Here is a 22,059-nt window from a genome sequence, read left to right as displayed (position 1 = left end):
GACCCCCATCTGATTTTGAGCCAGAGACCCCAATACATCTCGTGTCTAAACTGAGACAAAAATCGGTTTCCTTTATTGAAATAAATCGTGTTTTCACGTTTCCAGTAAAATAAAATAAAACTATTATTGAGGCCACTTTCCTCTCAGTCCTGGACTATGGTGACATTATTTATAGGATTGCTGCTCCATCACTTTTAAAGCGCCTAGACACTGTCTACCACTCTGCCTTAAGGTGGATGATAATTATGGTACCCACCACTGTGCACTTTATGAGAACTCAGGTTTATCCTCTCTGACTGAGAGGCGGGATAAACACTGGTACCTATTTTTATTTAAAGCCATTGCTGGAATGCTCCCTGCTTATATGTGTTCCATGCTGGAACAGAATAATAGGCTAGCGCCTATCAGACCCGCTCCAGTCATTCTTTAATGCTCTGTTTATGAAAGTAGGTAGCTAGCTGATATATTGCACTTTTACCTTAGCACTAGGTTCCTAGGTATACTCTTAGTTGCTTGATTTAGAAGAGAATGCACTTAATACTTCTGGTGATCAGTAGTTTCGTTCCCTTTTCCCTACCTATGTTGAATGCACTTATTGTAATTCGCTTTGGATAAAAGTGTCTGTTAAATGACTGTAATGTAATGTAATGTAATGTAATGAAATGTAATGTAATGCTCAAGGTTTGGTTCCTAATGCTCAGACAGAGCTGGGAAAGGCAGCTTGGCCAGTCTTGGAATGAGCTTCAAAAGTCTTTAAAAATCAGCTCCATGCCATCATTTGGTCAGTTCAGAGCAATGGTCCTTAACTCAGTTAATTTGTTTTAGTACTCTTATCAATCTGTTATGAATTTTGATTGTGTCTATTATTGTAACCTCGGCTACATTGAAGATGAGGGCTTGACCCTCAACTGTATGCCCGAGGTAATAAAGCTGATGATGATGACAACATGTTAAAATGTTTAAAAAATATTCAAAACTATTACAAATTTTTCCAAGATTTTTTGGAAAATAGCTTATATACATAGGCTATTTTCAAATAGCCGAAAAATATAGGATTAAAGTGGTTAATCAGATTTTGATGCTATATTAACTAATTTAGCTGGGGACCCCCTGGAACCCCCTGAAGGACCTCTGGGGGTCGCCCGACCCCACTTTGAGAACTACTGGTCTACTCTACCCCTAGAATAAAATATAACCATTATGTTTCTCCACTTGGTCTGACTGAGTAAACAATGTATGTTCAACCAATAAATATATTGCTATGAATGGAGATATGTAGACTAGCCTAATAGACAGTGGCTATTAGGGTGATATGAACAGTATAAATTGAAGGCAACATGCACACAACTTGCTTTATGTTTTCTGTGGTGCAGGGAATCAAAGATCCCCCTCCAAAGATAAAACAATTCAAAGAAAAAAGTGGATTCCCACACACACTAATTACTCTGCATTGATGTATTTCAACATTTTGGTAGTATGGACCTTTATTAACCATATGAACCCTAGCATCCCTATTCTGTGGGTGAACATTCAGCAAGAATAACCCATCTACAAACTCACAAGCTAGCTACGCATTAAGACACTTGATAAAGGTCCTTAAAATGTAGAAATAAATCAGGTCATTAGTGTGTGTGGATTCTGTACAGTGTCAGCCGCCTTCAATGGTGAGTATATGGATAGTAGAGTCAACCGTGAACAGTCAAAATAATGAAAATGTATAGGTATTTCTAGATACTAACCCTAACCCACTTTACACTTTACAAAGCAAAACAAGTAACTTAATTAAATTAAAAATGTGTCGAAATAGTTAAAAGAAATTAGGAAGGGCAGTCTGAAGAGATGGGTTTTGAGAGCGGTTTCAAAATGAGAGAGGGAGGGGGGCGCTTTTTTATATAAAAAAAAACATATATATTTTTTAATACCTTTTTTCATTTAAAAATACAAGACGTACATGATCACAAACAGAACAGAAGACGCAAAACTAAACTAAACAAAACATAACATAAGAGAGACAAAAAACAACCACTATACACCAAGACAAACCCTCCCACCCTCACCCACCCACCCACCCTGCCCCGGGGGGAGTAGAATAGATTAGTAAACTCATGCAAATAAGAAACAATTCAAGCAATTATATAAAACAAATAACAAAAAAGTAAGAATGGTGGTAACGGAGTAAAGTACGACAGATACAAAGAAAATGTACAAAGTAATAATATTGGGGGGGATTGCCAATCCCTAATTAAACCGTGGTCAAGGAATTCATGTACTGAATAAATGGGTCCCAGGTTTTGTAAAAGTTCCCAGACGAACCTGTGTGTTTGATTTTCTCCAAATGGAGAAACGCAGACAAATTCTTTACCCATGATGACATACTGGGAGGGTTAGGGCTCTTCCAGTGGAGCAACATACGACGTCTGGCTATAAGGGAAGAAAAAGCGACCAAGTCAGCATGGAATCTGATAAATCTGCCCGCTACAGGAGACACACCGAAGATGGCTATTAGGGGACAAGGAGTCACAGAGAATCCTAGAACCGCACTGAGTGTGTCAAAAAAAGATTTCCAAAAAGAGGCAAGCTTAGGGCAGGAATAAAAAGTGTGTGTGTGGTCTGCAGGGGACTAGAGGCACCTGAGACAAGAGTCATTTGTTTCTGGAAATAATCTACTGAGCTTAGGCCTAGTGTAATGGATCCTATGAACCACTTTCAGCTGAATAAGGCACATACGAGCGCAGGCACAGGAGGAGTTAATCCTAGACAGTACGTCGGCCCAATATTCCTCGCTCAGCTCGGTTCCAAGTTCACCCCCCCCCCTCAACCCAGAGAGAGAAGTTGTCCTAAAGGAGGTAAGAGCACTGCAAATTGATGAGATGTTAAACAGGGAATCTGATCCGGACATTATGATCTCTAATAGGGTTTTCTCGGGTAAACTAGGGAAGGGTTTAAAATGGGTGCTTGCAAAGTTGCGTAAAAAAACTAAGGTTTTGCATATCCAGTTTAGTAGAGAGATCTCCTAAGGAGCTAAATAAACCATCACTATATAGATCACTGAAAGAGACAAGGCCCTTCTCCTTCCACTTATTGTAGGTCGAATCCAAAGCAGAGGGTAGGAACAGGTGGTTAGTGCAAATAGGCATAAGAACTGAAGGGGGTTTAAACTCAAAGTGTTGCCTAAACTGATTCCAAATTTCCAATGAAGAGAGAACTACTGGGTTATTGGTATATTGGGAATAACGTGTTGGTAGAGGAGCAAAGAGTAATGCTGGAAGGGAGGATGTGGTACAGGAGTTCATATCGCACCAAATCTCGGGGGAGTGACACCACTTCTTCATCATTAAAATGTTTGCCGCCCAATAGTAAAATATTATATTGGGTGAGGCAAGCCCACCATCTTGTTTGGGTCTTTGAAGAATAGCTTTTGTAATCCTAGGAGATATAGCCCATATAAAAGAGGATAACATTTTGTCAAGTGAATTAAAAAACAATTTGGGCAAAAAAGGGGGGAGAGTCTGAAAAAAAAAGAGGAGACGTGGTAATATGTTCATTTTAATGGATTCGATACGACCCATAACTGAGAGAGGGAGGGGGCTGCTTTGATGTGGGTTAGACAGAGGGAGCGGGAAATGAGAAGGCCTTGTCACCCCTGGTTCAGCACTTGGTCCCCGGGACCACCAGGAGGTTGGCGTCACCAGACCTGAGGGAATGGGAGGTATAGGCATGATGAAGGAGGAGGTCAGAGAAGTAGAGGGGGGGGGGGAGCAAGGTTGGGCCTTGTAGGAGCTGAGTAGAATGTTGAAGTCTATTCTGTGTTTGACAGCCACTGAAGGATGTAAACGTAGAGAAGTGGTTCCCAGCCTATTTTCGTTGGAGACCCACTTCTTACTACTGACAAAATCGGAAATTAAAAAGGTTGGGAATCACTGACCAAAATGTAAACATTTCACTATTTTCGAGAAGGTTATTTGGTTATTGCGCAATAAAGGGGAGATACTCATTTAAATAGGCAATATGAATGCAAGGGCAAGTGAGAAATGTACTACAGACGTTAACATAACATGAACACCAGGTGAGAATCTACTACAGTACATGGCTCTTATTATATAGCTGTAATAATAACATCATGAGGCACTACTTATTACTGTCAAAGCTTTGTTGCATTATTCCATTAGTCACTATTTACTAATGAACTAATTTATCTAAATACACTCATTTATTTAATGTTTCATTAATTATGACTATTATATCTTTTCTACAAGCAGTTTCTTTCTGTGGTTTATTGTGGAACTGTTATATCCGAGCACAAACATAATAGCTACTAGTCTCTTATAGTTGTTTAATGTTACCTAACATAAGATTACATATTATGTTGTAGTTGAAGTTGCTGTTGACATCTATTTTACTGTTGTTGCTTTGACATTAGTATTGACTTATTATATTGACTAGTGGTGGTCAGGGATTGGTAGCTGCCTGGCATCTAAATTATTTGCTAACAATACAATACAACATTTCAGTATTGATAGCCTACATTTAGTTAAGTAAAACATGTGTGAGTACTTCTTCCATCACTGGCCGTGCTATCCTCCTGTCACCTTGGAATTTCCTTAGAGGGAGCTCAAGCTGATTTACTTTCTAAATCTCCACCACTGTGTGAAGGTTAATCAGTTACGTCGCTATTGTACGTTAGTCCTGGCTCCTGCTTTACGTTTAAAACGGAAGGAATCGATCGGTTTTACTTTCACTCCAATCCAATCTCGACCCAAAAACAATCGTTGCCAGTTATCACACAGCTGAACTGATCTAACCTCACTTCACCTAGCCTCGGTCCCAGCCTCACTTATCCGCGAAAAGAAGAGCCTGGTCACGATCTAGAGCAGAGAGTGTCTAGGAAGTGGTAGGAAGGCGGGACTTCTGGGGTGTAAACTTCCCCCGGAACTTGACTTTTTTTTGACCAATCACGTTGCGGTGTCCCTGAAAAACATTTCCCCGCTGAAACATTTTCTCTTTTCCCACAGAGCTGGCATTCTTTGGTACGGTGACAGTAAAATATATTCAAAACATGGATTCTAGCGTTACGCCGACGAAACCGGTTAAATATACCGAAAAGCGCGGTCTCCCCGGTGGTGTGGAAGAACCTAACGCACGACGTGGACTTCTTCCACAATTCACAGAATTACATTTGAAGGTACGTAGTAAGGTTGTTCACTGAGTTGGTTAACGTGTTAACAAGGCAAGCTAACGTTATTAATTCGTTTTCCCAAGTTAAATTATGTTTTATCTTGTAAAAATAAGCAATAAAAATTATTATGCCCTTAATCCAAAATTAATCATGTTGTACTTTGCTATATCCGCAAACTTGCCACAGGTAGATGCTCTGTTTCACACAGTGGTGTAAAGTAACTAAGTAGGCTACATTTACTCAAGTACTGTGTACTTAAGTACACTTTTGAGGAATTTTACTTTACTGGAGTATTGCCAATTTCCAATACTTTTACTGCTGTTTTACTACTGTTCTCATGCTATTCATCAAACATGTGGAATGCCCTACCAAAAGGAGTAAAGGAGTGTAAAACCCTACTCACTTTCAAAACTGCCCTAAAGATACACCTTCAGGAGGCTGCAATTCGAAAATGGCCCCTGTCTAAGTCTTAACCCCCTCCTTCATTTTCCTCTTTTGTATATATATATGTATATATATATTTTCTCTCTTCATACCAGTAACCTGAAATCTGATTGTATGACATTCCGTATAGTAGTGTGTATATCTATCTGCCTCTTATATTTCATCATGATTTGTGTGCTTGGGGTTCTCATCTTAAACATGCTTAGTGCTTAATGAGAGTTCCAGTTTAGTAGACCTTGTATCGTGAATTTGTACTTCCCGCACCACTCAAAAAACGCTTAATGTCCCATCTGCAACTATGCTTGCCGCCGCCGAGATGCCCTTGCTGGACACTTTCGCACACATGCATGATGCAGGTATATCTGTCATGTTCAAATACAGTACAACTACAATATAGATGTTTCTGTGAATGTTCACTTAATGTATAAACTTGATCAAGAAGATCTGTGACAGTCTCCTTAGATGATTATTACTTAAAGGAGGAGTTCACCCCAAAAAAATCGTATTCTCTATCAATTGCACACCCTATGAAGCCTTGAATCCATGGATTCTTTTTAGTTTTTGTCGCATTCCTAAGCTAATAATTTGATAATGTATCCGGTAGGAGACACAAAGTAGATCATTTGTGTCTCCTACCGGAAATACACACGGTCATCAAATTATTGTCTTAGGAATGCCACAAAAACTAAAATAAATCCATGAAATCAAGGCTTCATGGGTTGTGTAATTGATAGAAAACTAGAAAAAGTGCTCCTCGGAGCACAGGTCTCCACCAGGTCAGGTAGGTTATTGTGGGCCAGCAATGTTCAGAATTCGCCAATCAGGATGGAATATGAAAAATCGGACGGAGCCATCTTGATCACTTGACTATAGAGATAATGTGTACCGATTTGCATGATGTTTGGACAAAATTTGTCCAAACAGTAATATAAAAAGAAAAGTGTTGCAAAAATCGACCTCCTGGTGGCGCTATAATAGGGCAATGTTAAAGGGTAGCATTTGTTTGTCAACGTAGTGCAAATGTGCGTGCAAAATTTGACCGCAATCGGACATCAGTACTTAAAGGAGTTCATGATTTGCGGCATTTTGTTCAAAACAAGCTACTACTGCAAACTTTAGATGTAAATCTTAGCAAATCAGGATGGAATATTAAAAATCAAACACATCCGTCTTGATCACATGACTATAGAGATCATGTGTACCGATGTGCGTGAAATTTGGATAAAATCGGTAGGAGTAATATAAAAAAAATTGTTTTACATAAGTCGGCCTCCTGGTGGCGCTATAAAAGGCAGATGTGAAAAATGCAGGGCAAAGGTTTTTCCTTGACCTCTAGGGAGTGCGCTTTACACAGATCGTTGCAGTTATAGGTAAAAACACGAATCGGCCTGTTATAGCGCCACCATGAGGCTGATTTGAAAATGTTCAAGTGGCATTTCTTCCTGGGCATAGTGGAAATATGCGTGGAAAATGTCAAGGAAATTGCATGCTGTGTTCATGATTTGAGGCATTTTGTTCAAAACGGAGCACTCCTACACATTTTGGAAGACATTTTCAGCCAATCAGGATGGAATATGAAAAATGTGAAAGACTCGTTTCGTTTAATGACTATAGAGATACTGTGTACCAATTTGCGGGATTTTTGGACAAAATCTGTAGGAGTACTGTCAAAAAATATGTTTTGCACAAATTGGCCTCCTGATGGCGCTATAAAATGCCCATGTGAAAGATTTGGGGCAGAGGTTCTGCTGTGGCATCCAGGGAGTGTGTGTGCACAGTTTCACTGCGAGCAAGCCAACGGTGCCGGAGATTAGCTGTACAAAGACAGAATGACGGACACACGGACGGACACACGGACGGACGGACGGACAGACAGACAGGGGGTAAAACATACTCTCTCGCCATGCCTTTCGGCCTGGCGGAGACTATAAGTAATTTTTTGGGTGAACTCCTCCTTTAATGAGCCTGAATAAGATGTTGCACTCTTTTAAACACGCCATGTCATTGGACCGGTCCTCTCCACTTTGCTGTGCTGTTTAGAGGAAATATGTATTTTTACCACAATTCTTTTACCACACATGAAAATATGGTATGATGACATTTAAACGTTTTTGAAAACAGGAAATCCTGCTCTGATGCTTTCAATTTGTGAATACTCACACTCAACAGGCGTACTTCCATGTACTGTTATGTACTGTCATGTACTATTCTCATGTCTTACTAAATAAACTACATCAATCAATCAATTAATCAAAATCTTGGTGGGTCTCCCCCGTTTTCGGAATTATCTGGATTTCTTCTAATTGACGTCAACCGTTCCGTGACAAGTTAACCTTTCAAGTGCACCTGCTGTGGTCGGAGCTACAAGCAACAGAGCACGCTGGAGGAACAACTGGAACGCTGCCATAGCATACTGCCATACAAAGGCAGTGAGTAAGTTAGTAATTAAATACATAAATATGCTGTTTATTTAAAAACAAACAATATTGCAAATTATCTATGTTTGAACAAACTCCTGAGACAAAGATTTGCACACTCTCAGTCCTGAACTAATTAGAGTTACTGGATAACTTGATGAGTTCTTTAATGGTATTTATTTATTTATATATATATATATATATATATATATATATATATATATATATATATATATATATATATATATATATATATATATATATATATATATATATATAAACATTAGCTAATGTTGCACAAAGGTGTTCCTGGATTGAAAGGTATAACAATGTATTAGGTGTTCCAGGTCTAAATGGGTTAAGACATATTCTATTGTGCCATCTAGTGGTCCACTATAGTCCAAACAGCCAACTGTCTTATGTTAGAACAAGAAACAAGAAACAAAATCATATTATGATTTAGTTTACATATTTCAATGTAACTTAGATGTTGAAGAATAAAGACCAGTGTCACTTTAAACTTCAGGTGTTGGGGGTGGAAGTGTTGGGAGAGTTGTGTTGTGTTCATCACCCTCTTCCAATAGCTTTTTACTCCAATATGTCTATTCATTTTCTTTCTGCTTTAGACACAGATACGTTTTCTTTTGACCGTTAGACAGTGTTGGACTTTTACTAAACACATTAAACATTCAGTGTAACAAATCTGAGGCTGAGTAATAAACAGTATGGGCAATTTGACAATGTGATGGTCACATGTGATGACCACACCAGCAGCCACACAAAGTTGATAAAACATGGTGGACACTTGGCTTTTTTGGTTTATAGTTTATATTTATTTTCAGCACTACATTCTACAAACATAAAGGACTAACACACAACCGGTTAAATGACACACTGTTTATTGCAAGTTACAGACCGGAGTTATTTGTAGTCTGTTTAATGTTATTCTTTGTCTATTCCCCTTTGTGTCAAGAGTGGACTGATCACCCACTATATATGTTCCCCTCATGTCTCACTTTGGTGAGCTCAGTCTTGATGTAAAGTAAAGTTCAGTTTGTCCTCTTTTGTTTTGGGCCTAGAATACATTTTTATGGAAAGAATTAAAGATTAAAACAATATATTTTAAAGAAACTACACTAGTCTCCTGGTGTCTCTCTTGCCGACCAACTCTGGCCCCTTACATAATGGTGGCAGTGGTGGGATCATCCGGTAGAGAGCAGGATATTCTTTTGCAATTTTTTCCCCCTTGCCCCACTGATGAACAATGGATTGTGGCAGAGGGAGAGGACCACAGGCAGATCCAGAGATGCAAGCAGATGGCACAGCCCATGGAGCCACTAGACTAGACAGGGCGCTGAAGGTGAAACCAGCAGAGAACCAACACTGACGGACCTGGCTGGCATTCTTCTTACCCGCATGGATGAGCAGGAGTACTGAACTGCTCGTCTGAGGGAAGAGTCGGCACACCAGAAGCAACGTCTTATATCCCTCCCGGGGATGCAGTGGATGAAGAACCCCAATGGACGTATCACAAGGTGGTACTGGCCAGGCCAGTGAGGCCACCCTTCCGAAGGGGGGGAGTGTGTGATGGCCGCATGTGATGGCCATACCAGCAGCCACACAAAGTTGGTAAAACATGGTGGACAGACACTTGTCTTTTTTGGTTTATTAATTTATTTTCAGCACAACATTCTACAAACATAAAGGACAACACATAACCGGTTAAATGACACACTGAATATTGCAAGTATTTTTTGTCAAGGTCAAGTTGTTTTATCAGGAGTCATTTAATTAAGGGGCCATGGCCAAAGGGCCGTGGACCCTTATTGCATCTCTACACTTTCATTATTATTATTCCGACGTTTTCACAGTTCTGGCCTAACCGTGCATTCACTTTTTACGAAACTCGGCAATATGGTAGAGGGTCATGGAAAACGGTGAAGACACGAAACTCACAACTCACAAGCCAAAGGGTGGCGCTATTGCAATCAATTGAAAAATGGCAACTTTGAACAGGTACAACTCATGCCCTGTTTGACCTACAGACATGAAACTTCGACAAACACATGCGTCTCCTCATGCCGAGGAGACTGCTGACATCTAACTTTCACAGTCTGACTTTTGACCTCTGACCTTTAGATCTCCCACCATTTTGAATTATATGAAAAGCAGTTAAAATCAAACTCCTCCTGGGATTTTTGAGCAATCTGCACGTAACCTTTTATACATAAACTTTGGACCTATAACGACAAAACTGTAGTTGCTGATTTTCCAAGCTTTTATGTGCCAATGAATTTTGCAGTTTTATGACAAATATTCATCTGCCCCTAACACATACATGCAGACTCACATTTGTTTGAAACTTTGCAGTAATGTATAGGGTCATTCCTATCACTGAAACCAATCTTAATCCAATTGGCCAAAGGGGGGCGCTATAGAAATTGTTTGAAAATGCTAATTTTAAACAGGCATAAGTCATGCCTCGTTTGGCCGACAGCCATGAAACTTGCTTACACATGTTTTGCGTGAAACTGTGTTGACCTCCTTTTTCACAATTTCAGATCTGTTGGTCCGATGGCTTCTCGCTACAGCATCTGCCTCTTAAGCTGGCTCCAGACCAGACCGACTTTGGGCCGACTTGGCGTCGGGAAGCGTCGTATATAGTCGTCCAGTCGGTTAGGGGTCCGTCGGGTGGTCCGTCGGGACCTTTTCGGCCGACCCAGAGCCGACCGAACATGTTCAGTCCTTTGGCCGACCGGGGACCGACTGGAGTAGCTATGTCGCAGAGACGAAGTGACAACAAAAGGCTGTCGGTGTTGCCAGATTATGTGAGAGAAACAAGCGACCATGTCTATGAAAACCTACATTCACTGTTTCTCGTTGTGGCTCCCAGAGAGAGAGATTGATTGATTTGACCTACTTTTGCGCTGTGGTGATGTAATTTATTGGGAGCAGGTGTGTAAGATTCCAATAGTATAAACATTTTAATTGGCTTTCATATACTCTTAATATTTTTTTTTCAAATTAGATTTGGCCTTATAGATCGAAATGTGCTCAGTTTTGGCTATTTTCTGGGTGCTAATTTCAATACATAAAAAATGTTGTGTACACGTCAGCAGTGGTGGAAAAAGTACTCAAATGTTTTACTTGAGTAAAAGTATCAATGCAATCAGGGCAGGAATTTCACGGTGGCCACGATGGCCATGGCCGTCTTTGCTCCTCTCATTGGCCGTGTGCCCCTCGAATAATGACATGCCTTCACGGCCATAGTGGCCGTGGTGCCCCAGCTGCGCCCAGCAACTGATTTCACAGTTTTTCCTCTGGGCTTTGGTGCGCAACACAACCCTCGTTTAAGTGAATTGCTTTCACCTGCTGCTGCTGTGCGGAGTGTGCGCAACAGGGCATATCTCCGCCAAGCCAGGGTGACTTACCCAGGCCCCTGAAATTCATATGCAGGCATAGTAGCCAATTAGAATGAAATCTGCAAAAACTGACTCATATACTGATACAGAACCATATATTGGCTATATATTATGGCTGTCGGGTGGAAATCTTGTATGTTCCTTTTTTATTATTATTTAAAAACTATTTAAAAACGTGAAAATAGCCAATCTACAAGCTGTAATTATTAATAATTAAGAAATACTATATTTCAAAGAGTGAAAAATCAACTAAAGTCATTATTAGTGCAAGTTCAATCACATTTCATTTGAATGAAAATAACTTGTGGGTAAAATACATTCTGTGAATCTATTTACTTGAGTAAAAGAATTCAACATTTACTTGAGTAAAAGTACTAAAGTATTGGTATAAAAATGTACTTAAAGTACCAAAAGTAAAAGTACTAAAATGTTTGAAAATAGCAGATCTACAAGCTCAGAACGCGTGCATCGCAACACGTTGTGAGCTTGTAGATCTACTATTTTCAAATAGCTTATAGGAATAAAATAGGGCTAAAGTGGTTAATGTATGTTTCATAATGATTTATATCTGCAAAGTAACTAGTAACTAAACATTTCAAATAATTATTGTGGAGTAAAAGTATAGACAATTGGAAATACTCCAGTAAAGTAAAAGTACCTCAAAATTGTACTTAAGTACAGTACTTGAGTAAATGTACTAGTTACTTTACACCACTGCACGTCAGTGAAGAAAAAACGCTGGGAACATCCCTATGTACAAGTGACTTTGCAGGAAAACAAGCCCAAAGTCGCTTATAATAAGCAGACCTGGCAATGCTGGCAAGCTAATAGTCAAAAACAGCAGAGGGCGCTGTTTTTCCTTTTTATTTCCCAGATTGGTCTGAAAGTTATAAATGAATTAGCACATGAATGGCCAGTCGGCTGACAGACTTAAAGGAGCATTTCACCCCTGGAAGAAGTTCCAGGGGTGACCACAGGGGGGACCACAGGGGGGACCACAGCGTATCACTGCCTATAACTTCAACTCCCAGAATGCTTTGGTGCCTTGTGGCAGGGGAGGTTCCATGTGGGTGTGATCTCCAACAATAACATCCAAACAGCATGCCAGTGTCGCCATGTCTGCTTATTATAAGCGGCTTCTTTCTAAAATGTAGTTGATATTTGGGCTTGTTTCCAAATGTTTTGATGTTTAAACCAGTGGTTCTCAAACATGTTCATGTATTTTTCCACAGACCCCCATCTGAAATTATAATTTGTGCCAGGGAGCCCCTAACAAATATGTGTCAAAAATATTCCACATTTTCCCCTTATATGTTTGTATTTGTATGTGTTGTATGTTCGGTTTGTTTGTTAGTAATGTGCTAGTCTTTTCTTTTTTTGTGTATGTTTGTTTTCATGTTCTGAAAAATCCAATAAAAAGTAAATGAAAAAAAAAAAAAAAATCCACATTTTGCACTTTTTCCCCCTCAAGATTTTTTTGTAAATAGCAGATCTACAAGCTCACAATGGGTCGCGAAGCGTTGTGAGCTTGTAGATCGGCAATTTTCAAATATATAATATCCCATGTCTAGGTAAAGTGCTCTTGGCCTAGTTATGTTCTTTTGGGCTTGTTTTCATAGACCTGGCTGCTTATTTCTCTCACAATATCTGGCAACACTGGCTGTACTCGCGCACGTTTATCTAGTTACATATATGTCCAAGGATTCGTTAGTGATGTCATATCACTGGGACATCCTTGGTATCTTTCTGGTGTTCTACTTCCGTGTCGCATAGTATTGACATCACTGTCGAATCCTTGGTATTATGATCCTAGCCTTTGCGACGGTGTTTGTTTACCAGCGCTGCCACTCCACGCTGTATTTTTTTTTCAAGCTTGCGCTTATGAAACACTACACAGGATTATTATTTCATGTCAACATTCAAGTACAACTATAAGAAGATAACTCAGGTAAAGTAATGCCTCACTCTGCAAGGGGGTTTGCCCGCTGGCCGCAGCTAATGGGAGTGGCCGAGTGGCGAAAGAAGGTTGAACAAAGTGTTACGGGGGCTGTCGTTTGGAGCTGGTCTGACTGAGACGCGTCAAGACAACATGTAGTGCGGAAAGGAATGAGACATATCTCTCATGACGCAAATAACGTCACAAAGAATGCGAAGATTACTAGATATCTAAAAACACAGATTATTCACCAAAAAAAAACCAGGATCTTGTTTCTTGACTCCTAAACTTCATTAAAAGACCGAAAACTTCTTCCAGGGGTGAAATGGCCCTTTAAATGCCAACTTTTGCCAACCGAATACCAGTCTGTTGCAGTCTGAAGTAGTCTGAAGTAGTCTGTTTGGTCTGGAGCCACCTTTAACCACAGGGTCGCTGGTTCAAGCCTCACCTCATACAGACATGAGGTCTGGTATTGAAAATAGCAGACCTACAATCTCACAACTTTTTGGATGGCAACGCTTTGTGAGCTTGTAGATCGGCTACTTTCACTAGTTTTGGTACCGAGGAGACATCACATTTCTCTATTGGTAAATGGTTTGTGAACAACTGATCTTATATTGTTAGTGAAACAGGGGCTCGGTTCATGGCAGAAGGCAAGAGTCTATAATCTTCAACAGACACCATCAGGCTGGATGAAGCCTTAGCTCAATCACTACTCTGACGGCCAGTGAGTCTGAAGGTTGAGAGTTCGATTCCTGTCTATGGCCATGGGTTGAGGTGTCCATGAGTAAGGTCCTTAACCCTGGATTGCTAGCCACCATCCCTCAGCACTCGGCTCAGCTATTGAGAATGCTCATTTGTTAGTTGCATGAGCTGCTTTGTCTCAAGTTCAATCTATTATGTTTCATCACCCACTATATATGTTCCCCTCATGTCTCACTACAGTGAGTTCAGCCTTGGGGTGCGTTTGGAAATGCGCACCGGGAGCGCACTCATGTATTAGTTTGTATTGGCCAGTGCGCTCAGTGCTATATATCCGAACGCACCCCTTGATGTAAAGTTCAGTTCTGTTTGTCCTCTTTTGTTTTGGGCCTAGTCTTATTTTTATGGAAAACATTAAAGATAAAAAAAAAAGAAACTTTTAGAAACTACACAAGTCTCCTAGTGTCTCTCTTGCCGACCAACTCTGGTCCCTTACAGAAAGGGAAGAGATACATTTGATGACAAAGCCAGATTAATTCCCTTTTTCGTTAAAGAACACAGTAACATCCAGTCTGGCCGAAAACCAGTAAAATATGGGGCAGATTCTTCTGATCATGGAACTATATATACCAATTATTTGTTTACCAACATTGTAATCTCTCAAGAACAGATTCTGCACTGCGTTGGAATCTGTCGGGGAGGTTCGTCATAACGTGTGCGCATGGGCGTGCCTTCAGATCAGGAAGCAGGCCGCGCTTTACCCAATCAAATGTAGTGGGCGGGATTCACGTGTCCGTCGATCCTTCCCCCCTCGAAACAAACCGAAACTAATTTAACAATAGCGTCCGCGGAGCAGACAAAACCACGGAAAGATATTCACATTTTCACTTACTCTTTCATCATAGAAACAAGTGGGCTTATAACCAAAACGATCCATGTTCTCTGGGAGAAGTGGTGTTAGTGTTCCGTGTAGAAATATTGTTAGTGGGAATGAAAACATAGTCGCACCAACCGGAAGTGATGCGCTGAAGGCATACAGAAACACCGGTTTCCTTGCGCTCTGGCGTTACGTTTTCTTCCGCCCAGAGCCAACAGACATAGAACAAACAGCAGAGGGCGCTGTTTTTCATTTTCAGTTGGCGATGGGTTCCCAGATTGCCAACATTGAGACTGGCGCACAGGTGATTATTTCTTGCAATCAATTCCCAACATATTGTTTTGGGGTGCGCTGGTTTCAGTTCATTGTCTCCGTCAGGCCGAAAGGCATGGCGAGAGAGTATGTTTTACCCTCCGTCCGTCCGTGTGTCCGTGTGTGTGTGTGTGTGTGTGTGTGTCCGTCCTGTCTGTGTGTTAGCAGCTAATCTCCGGCACCGTTGGCCCGGTCGCTCCGAAACTGTGCACACACACTCCCTGGATGCCAATTCAGAACCTCTGCCCCAATTTCTTCACATGGGCCTGTTATAGCGCCACCATAGGAGGCCGATTTGTGCAAAACCCACGTCATGCAAATCGGTACACAGTATCTCTATAGTCATGTGATCAACACGAATCTGTCCGATTTCCCATATTCCATCCTCATTGCCTATGGTTGGCTTCCAAAGTTTGCAGGATTGGTCCGTTTTGAACAAAAAGCCTCAAACTATGCACGCAGCTTGCGATTTCCGTGAATTTTCACACACACATTCCCACTAGGCCGAGGAAGAAATGCCACCCTTTTCACATTGGCCTGTTATAGCGCCACCAGCAGGTCTAATTTAGCAAAACACATTTTTGGATTGCTGTGAAAGACCTAAGAATAAATGGCACCCTTTTCACATTGGCCTATTATAGCGCCACCAGGAGGCCAGAATAACGTACCTGACCTGGCGGAGATCTGTGCTCCGAGGAGCACTTTTTCTAGTTCAACCTCCTCTTGTGTGTTGGCTAGTGAGGGGCGCGTCCTAGCGAGACATGACAGAATGGGTTTCATTTGTTGCCGGCCTGCACGCGCATACTGGTTCTTATCAGTGTGACGTCGTCTGTTAAGGGGTCTATTAACAGCCTAATTATGAAAATGTCTAAATTCTTTAAAAAATGTATTGTATGGGCTATGACTTTCCAACTTTCAAAACAAATTACACTGTAAATGACTTCTTAATAAATGTCAACATTTCATGATTTTCTTTAAAAGCTGCCTTTTTTTCTTAATTCTGAATTCTGCAAGCATGCAATAACATAAAACAGAGCATCTTTAAACATACAGATTGCCAGTGTGGTGAGGTTTCTACTTGGGTTTAAAATCTCATGTATGTCTGGTGATACATATACTGTAGTACATTCTGTTAACCATTATTATGGACATGGTTAACATAATTGTGGATTGTTTATTGTCCTCTCTTCTTCACTATCTTCCAATAGTTCATTACTCCACAGTCCATATAACTTTGTCAAAACTTGTGATTTGTCAGCCCAGACAACAGTCTGCACATTTTTGATTTTCTAGCAAACACAGGCCAAACAAAGAAAGAAAGAAATTCTAATACACGTTTTGTGATGGAGAAATAAATGTACTTTAAAAAAAGTGATGTGGTTATATGGATATATGTTTGAAACATGAAGCATAGTGTGTAAATCAAACCTTAATCATATAAAACAAAGGGTGGAAGTCCATACACACACACGCACGCTCACGCACACGCACACGCACACACACACACACACACACACACACACACACACACACACACACACACACACACACACACACACACACACACACACACACACACGTGTGTGTATGCGGAACTGTACTTCCTGTTACACAGGAAGTACAGTTTTGCTGACTGTGGAAGACTGCTGGAACCCTTAAAGATCCAGTCCTTAATACTGATATTAATCCTGAAATTAGTTTTCATCCAAAGGATACTTAATTACCAGAGCTCTGAAACCAACACAAATCTCCCTTTTTTATACTTTCAATTACAACACAATTATTGCTGAAACATAATTAGTGACAAAACTCAATATGGATTGTTGTTCACAGAATAAAAATGTCACAGAAGCCACACTTTTGGTGCAAATTGTTGGAGTGGTGCTTTAAAATATTCTTTTCACTCTCACTGTTGCAATCTGTGGGTATCTTTTTTCCTTAAATCAACTGACAGATTCTGCCAGCTGAATCAGCAAAGTAAAGTCTTACAAATTGGAAAGTTTGTTTACTGAAAAGGAAGACAAGGACACAGGTCCTTCCAGTCCCCTTCCATTGACTTGAACCGAACGATGTCAGTGGAATTCAACAGCAGTTTAGGGCAGGTGGATGTAGATTATCTGAATCCAATAGCTGCTGATGAGAATCTCAAGATGAGACCCTATGGAGATGAACCTTCAGGTAAGAACACACCTTGTTATTCACACAAAACTGACAGTTTGGTAATATATCACTTCCTTTGAAGCCCATGTCTATTATGCATTATAAACCATTGTATAATGACTTACAAGGTGAAGTATAAATGCACTGTAACAATGCATTGCATATAATGCAATCATAACATATTATAAAGCCTCTTATAATATCTTACTGTATAAGGTCAAGTATCAAAATACTTCATAACTAATGCTTGCATAATTCACACTGTCTTTTGGGCCAGGATCATAGTATATTATAATTCTCATAGTTGTAATACATTACAATAATGTTATATTGCATTAAGATCACTAGTATAATGCATTATAGTGTGATTATAAGTCACTATAAGTGGTGATTGAATAGCCTGGCATTGCCAGACTAATCTCGTGGTGGGATCACTCACAAGTTCCTCCACGGTATGATCAGCCTGACAATGCCATGCAGGCTAGTGATTGAGGGACAAAAAAAAAAAAAGGTTTCCTACACCTTCAGGAATGTCATTAAGTTAAGTCAAGTTAGTCATTATAAAATGCTATATAGTTATTTTAACTATAATTATACAGTGTTATAAGCAGATTATAATGCATTATAAGTATGTTTATAATGCATTATAGACATGGCTTGTTTTACAGACAGGTTAACTAAAGTCTCAGTTTCATAAAAATGTTAAATAGTAATAAGATAAGATTTAGGTATTTATTGGTCCCTGGATGGAAATTCAAAATACAAGCTTACAAGATTGACATTAGCTTGAAATGTAATCTATACACCTATGCTACTGTTTGATTCAGGTTGTGGTCAGATGTGTAGGCGTCCATCTAAAACTGCAGCTGTCTGCCTGGGTCTACTATGTATGCTGCTGCTGGGTGGGATCATAAGCCTTCATGTCCACAGTGAGTAGACTCCTGTCTTGCTGCTAATGAGAGCACTCAAGGACTCAAGGATGTTTTTGTAGTTTCTGATTCTATAATGAAAATGTATACTCTTTGATTCTATCTGACATCCTTTTGCAGACACCAAGGTTGCCGGTCTTCATGATTCTGAAATGCGAGACATTCAGACAAAATACAACAACCTGACCAGCAAGCAAAAGGAGTTACAGAACAACTACAGCAACCTGACAAAAGACAGAAAGCTGTTAGAGACCAAATGCAACAACTTGACACGGGAGAGAGACCAATTACAGATCAGCTACGACACCCTGACAGAACTGAGAGACGATTCAGAGACCAGCCGCACATCCCTGAGAAAGGAACGAGATGATCTGAAGAACGAGAAAATACAATTGAGAGCAGAGAAAGAGGAGTTACAGGGGCGTTTTGAACTTGTAGCTGCAAGTCGTGATGGAATACAGGAGGAGTTCAACATGCTCTCTCTCAATATGACAGGTAGGCAAAATACTATTTGAACCCCTTTTGGGGTTCCTGTTGCTATGTACAGTATAGCTACATAATTCTTTTGTAAATTTTGAATAAATATTTTACGTTTTTCAGAAAACTTAGGTCAGGATTTAGAAGGCGTTTTTAGAATCGGCCTCAGGTCTAAATGGGTGAAAGGAGGAATTATTTTTAGAAGCATATTGCATTTCTCACTTGTTTAACACTTATTTATGAGGTCCGACAAGGTTTTAATGATCCAAATATATAATTATAATCCCTAGAAAAACCCTGTCGGCAAGAATGGACAAAGTTCAATGGCAGCTGCTACTATGTCTCCACTTCGAGTAAAACTTGGGAGCAGAGCAGAAAGGACTGTGAAGACAGAGGAGCTAACCTCGTCATTATAGACAACAGAAAGGAAATTGATTTTATCACCAGATTTAATAGCAGAACCTGGATTGGTCTCTCTGACACGGTGCGTGAGGGAAAATGGACATGGGTGGACGGGACTGATCTGGTAGGTGCAGGATTTTGGCGGGACGGGGAACCTAATGATGCTGATGATGGTGAGGACTGTGCTGAGCTGGCACGCAATGGCAAAGGATGGAATGACGTGCCTTGTTCCAACAAATATTCTTGGGTTTGTGAGGAATAGGATCAAACGGACGATAGGCAAAAAGATGGCAGCCCATAGATTCAGGTCAGGTGTTCCTGAAATTCCATCACAAGTGCAAACAAATATTTTTACATATCAGACTTCCAAACTCTCAAGAGTTGATGTTGACATGCATGTGGCTGTGGATGCCATGATCTGAACAAGAAAACTGCCATCTTTCTGCACTGCATGTCTCAAATTGATCCAAATGTATTTGTTCTGCAATAAACAATTTTATAAAATCACTAGAAAACCCTCAGCGAGGATGTATGAAAATATACATATATTCAATCAATCATGTATATATATATATATATATATATATATATATATATATATATATATATATATATATATATATATATATATATATATATATATATATATGATAATACATACGTAAACCAAGAACCTATGATCAGCCTACATTGAAACTTTACACACTATAGGATGCCCGGCCAACAATGACCTGGCATCTGTCTACATAACATGCTGCAAGGTCGTCAAGGCTAGGGCTGATATATATATAGTAAGTCTTGATTGAGTACAATGGACCCGGGGCTTTTTGTGTAATCCTATTAGCATAGCCTTTTCTTTTTAACTATACTGCTATACTGTTTTCAAACTTGTGAATAAAGTATTTCATAAATCAATTTAAGGTATGAATATATACTATGTGTATGCAACAACTTAAGGTGCAATGATCACACTTTTACTTACTGCTAAAACAAAACTAATATTATTAAAAAGTATTACTGATTGATTTTAACGTCAATTTACGTAGCGTATTACATGTTTTCAGTGCTTTCAAAGATAATAAAATATTAAACAAGGTTGACTAAGCCAAAATTATCAAAACATTCGATTGATCAATCAATACAGTATATTTTCACACATTTCATAAATGCAATATTAGAAGTAATATAGCTATGTTTATTAAATACATATTACAATGCAGTCCATATTGCAAGGAGGCAGTAGTTCTGACTCCTTCCAGTCCCACAGGGTCAGAGACCTGTATGTACCAATGTCTTCCCAATTTTCTTTTTTTTTTCAATTAGAAGTTCTATAAAAGATTCTGCTCCCCACCCTGTGCAATCTTTATATATTTTTTTCTTTATCTATTTTTTTTATGCAGTCTGCAGTAGGCTATAGTAGAACTTTTCTGTAGCCACTAGTTGAACTATGCACCACACATGCTACAGGTGCCCTTTGCTTTGTGAGGTTATGTCAACATTAGTTCACTTAACACACATTTCAGCTAAACATTAACCATGGTCTAGCACAAGACATGCTCATACGAAATTGTCATATGAAATAACATTTGAACTCCTTTTTATTTGTATTTTTTAACTAAATATAAAAGCCTATATGATGACAGACTGACAGTTAACCAACAGTAGGCTAAGCAGCCAACATAATGAAAGTTAAGCCTGTGTTTGGGTCATCAACATCTCTGCAGCAGCAGGTGCAGTTTGATAGAGTCAACGGCAGTGGTGGAAAGTAACTAGTACATTTACTCAAGTACTGTACTTAAGTACAATTTTTAGGTATTTTTTACTTTACTGGAGTATTTCCAATTTTCTGTACTTTTACTACTCCACTACATCTCAGAAGCAAATATTGTACTTTCACTACAATAATTTGAAAACTTTAGTTACTAGTTACTTTGTAGATTTCGATTATTATTACAAATCACATACATTAACCACTTCAGCCCTATACATTTCGGACATTTGAAAAGAGCATATCTACACGCTCACAATGAGTCACGACTGGCGATGCAAGGCATTGTGAGCTTGTAGATCTGCTATTTTCAAAAGATTTTGTATTCTGAACTCATGAAATGGGACATTCTGCACAATGAGTAGGCCTACTTTTACTTTTGCTACTCTAAGTATTTTTTGATGCCAATACTTTTGTACTTTATTTACTCAAGTACATTTTGAATACGGGACTTCTACTTGTTGTAACAGAGTATATGTTTAGTTTAGTTTAGCCATAGCAGTTATTTAGGAGTCTTGTGATTGTTGCATTGATGGGCACATTTTGGTGAGAAGATTTAGGGGAAAGCACTGGAGGATAGTGAGTAGGCTGTTGTTATGGTTGTGTTTAATAGAGTGTTGCTCTGTGACTGTCAGTATATACATGAAATAGCTGCACAATATCTATAGTGACTTGGTGTCAGAATGGGTTGTGGGGCTTTGCTTGTTTTACTGCTCCTTCTGTCTGATGCTGGGGCTCAGGGAGAGAGAGAGCAAGGTTGAACTAGGTACCCCGTTGCCACCTGACATATGGACAGAGCTGAAGGGTCTTAGAGACATGGTTCATAGCCTGGGAGCCACCGTGGTAGAACAGAGAGAGAGGCTGAGGAACACGGAGGCCAGGGTGGGACTGGCAAAAGAAAATGCAGGTTGGGATGATCAATAGCCAGAAAGATGTGTGAAGCAGCACAGACAGGCTGCCTACAACTCATGGAAAAGGTTGGCTTTGCTTGGCCAGATTCTTTAAGTTGTGAAAGATTTACAATGGAATCTTGTGAA

At 39.7% G+C, this 22,059-nt stretch overlaps 1 protein-coding gene across 1 annotated transcript in view; it reads left to right on the top strand.

Annotated features, from left to right (window-relative positions):
• Nucleotides 1–22,059, top strand: part of LOC308083559 (uncharacterized protein) — a gene marked incomplete at its 3' end in the record, with an annotated part of 105,384 nt that overhangs the window by 72,583 nt on the left and 10,742 nt on the right. The window lies entirely within an intron of this gene.

The sequence above is a fragment of the Gymnoscopelus braueri genome, assembly GCF_963280865.1.
Source record: "Gymnoscopelus braueri genome assembly, chromosome: 4".
Lineage (NCBI taxonomy): Eukaryota > Metazoa > Chordata > Actinopteri > Myctophiformes > Myctophidae > Gymnoscopelus > Gymnoscopelus braueri.
Note: the sequence above shows the minus strand (reverse complement) of the source record. Positions and strands in the feature narration are given on the sequence as shown.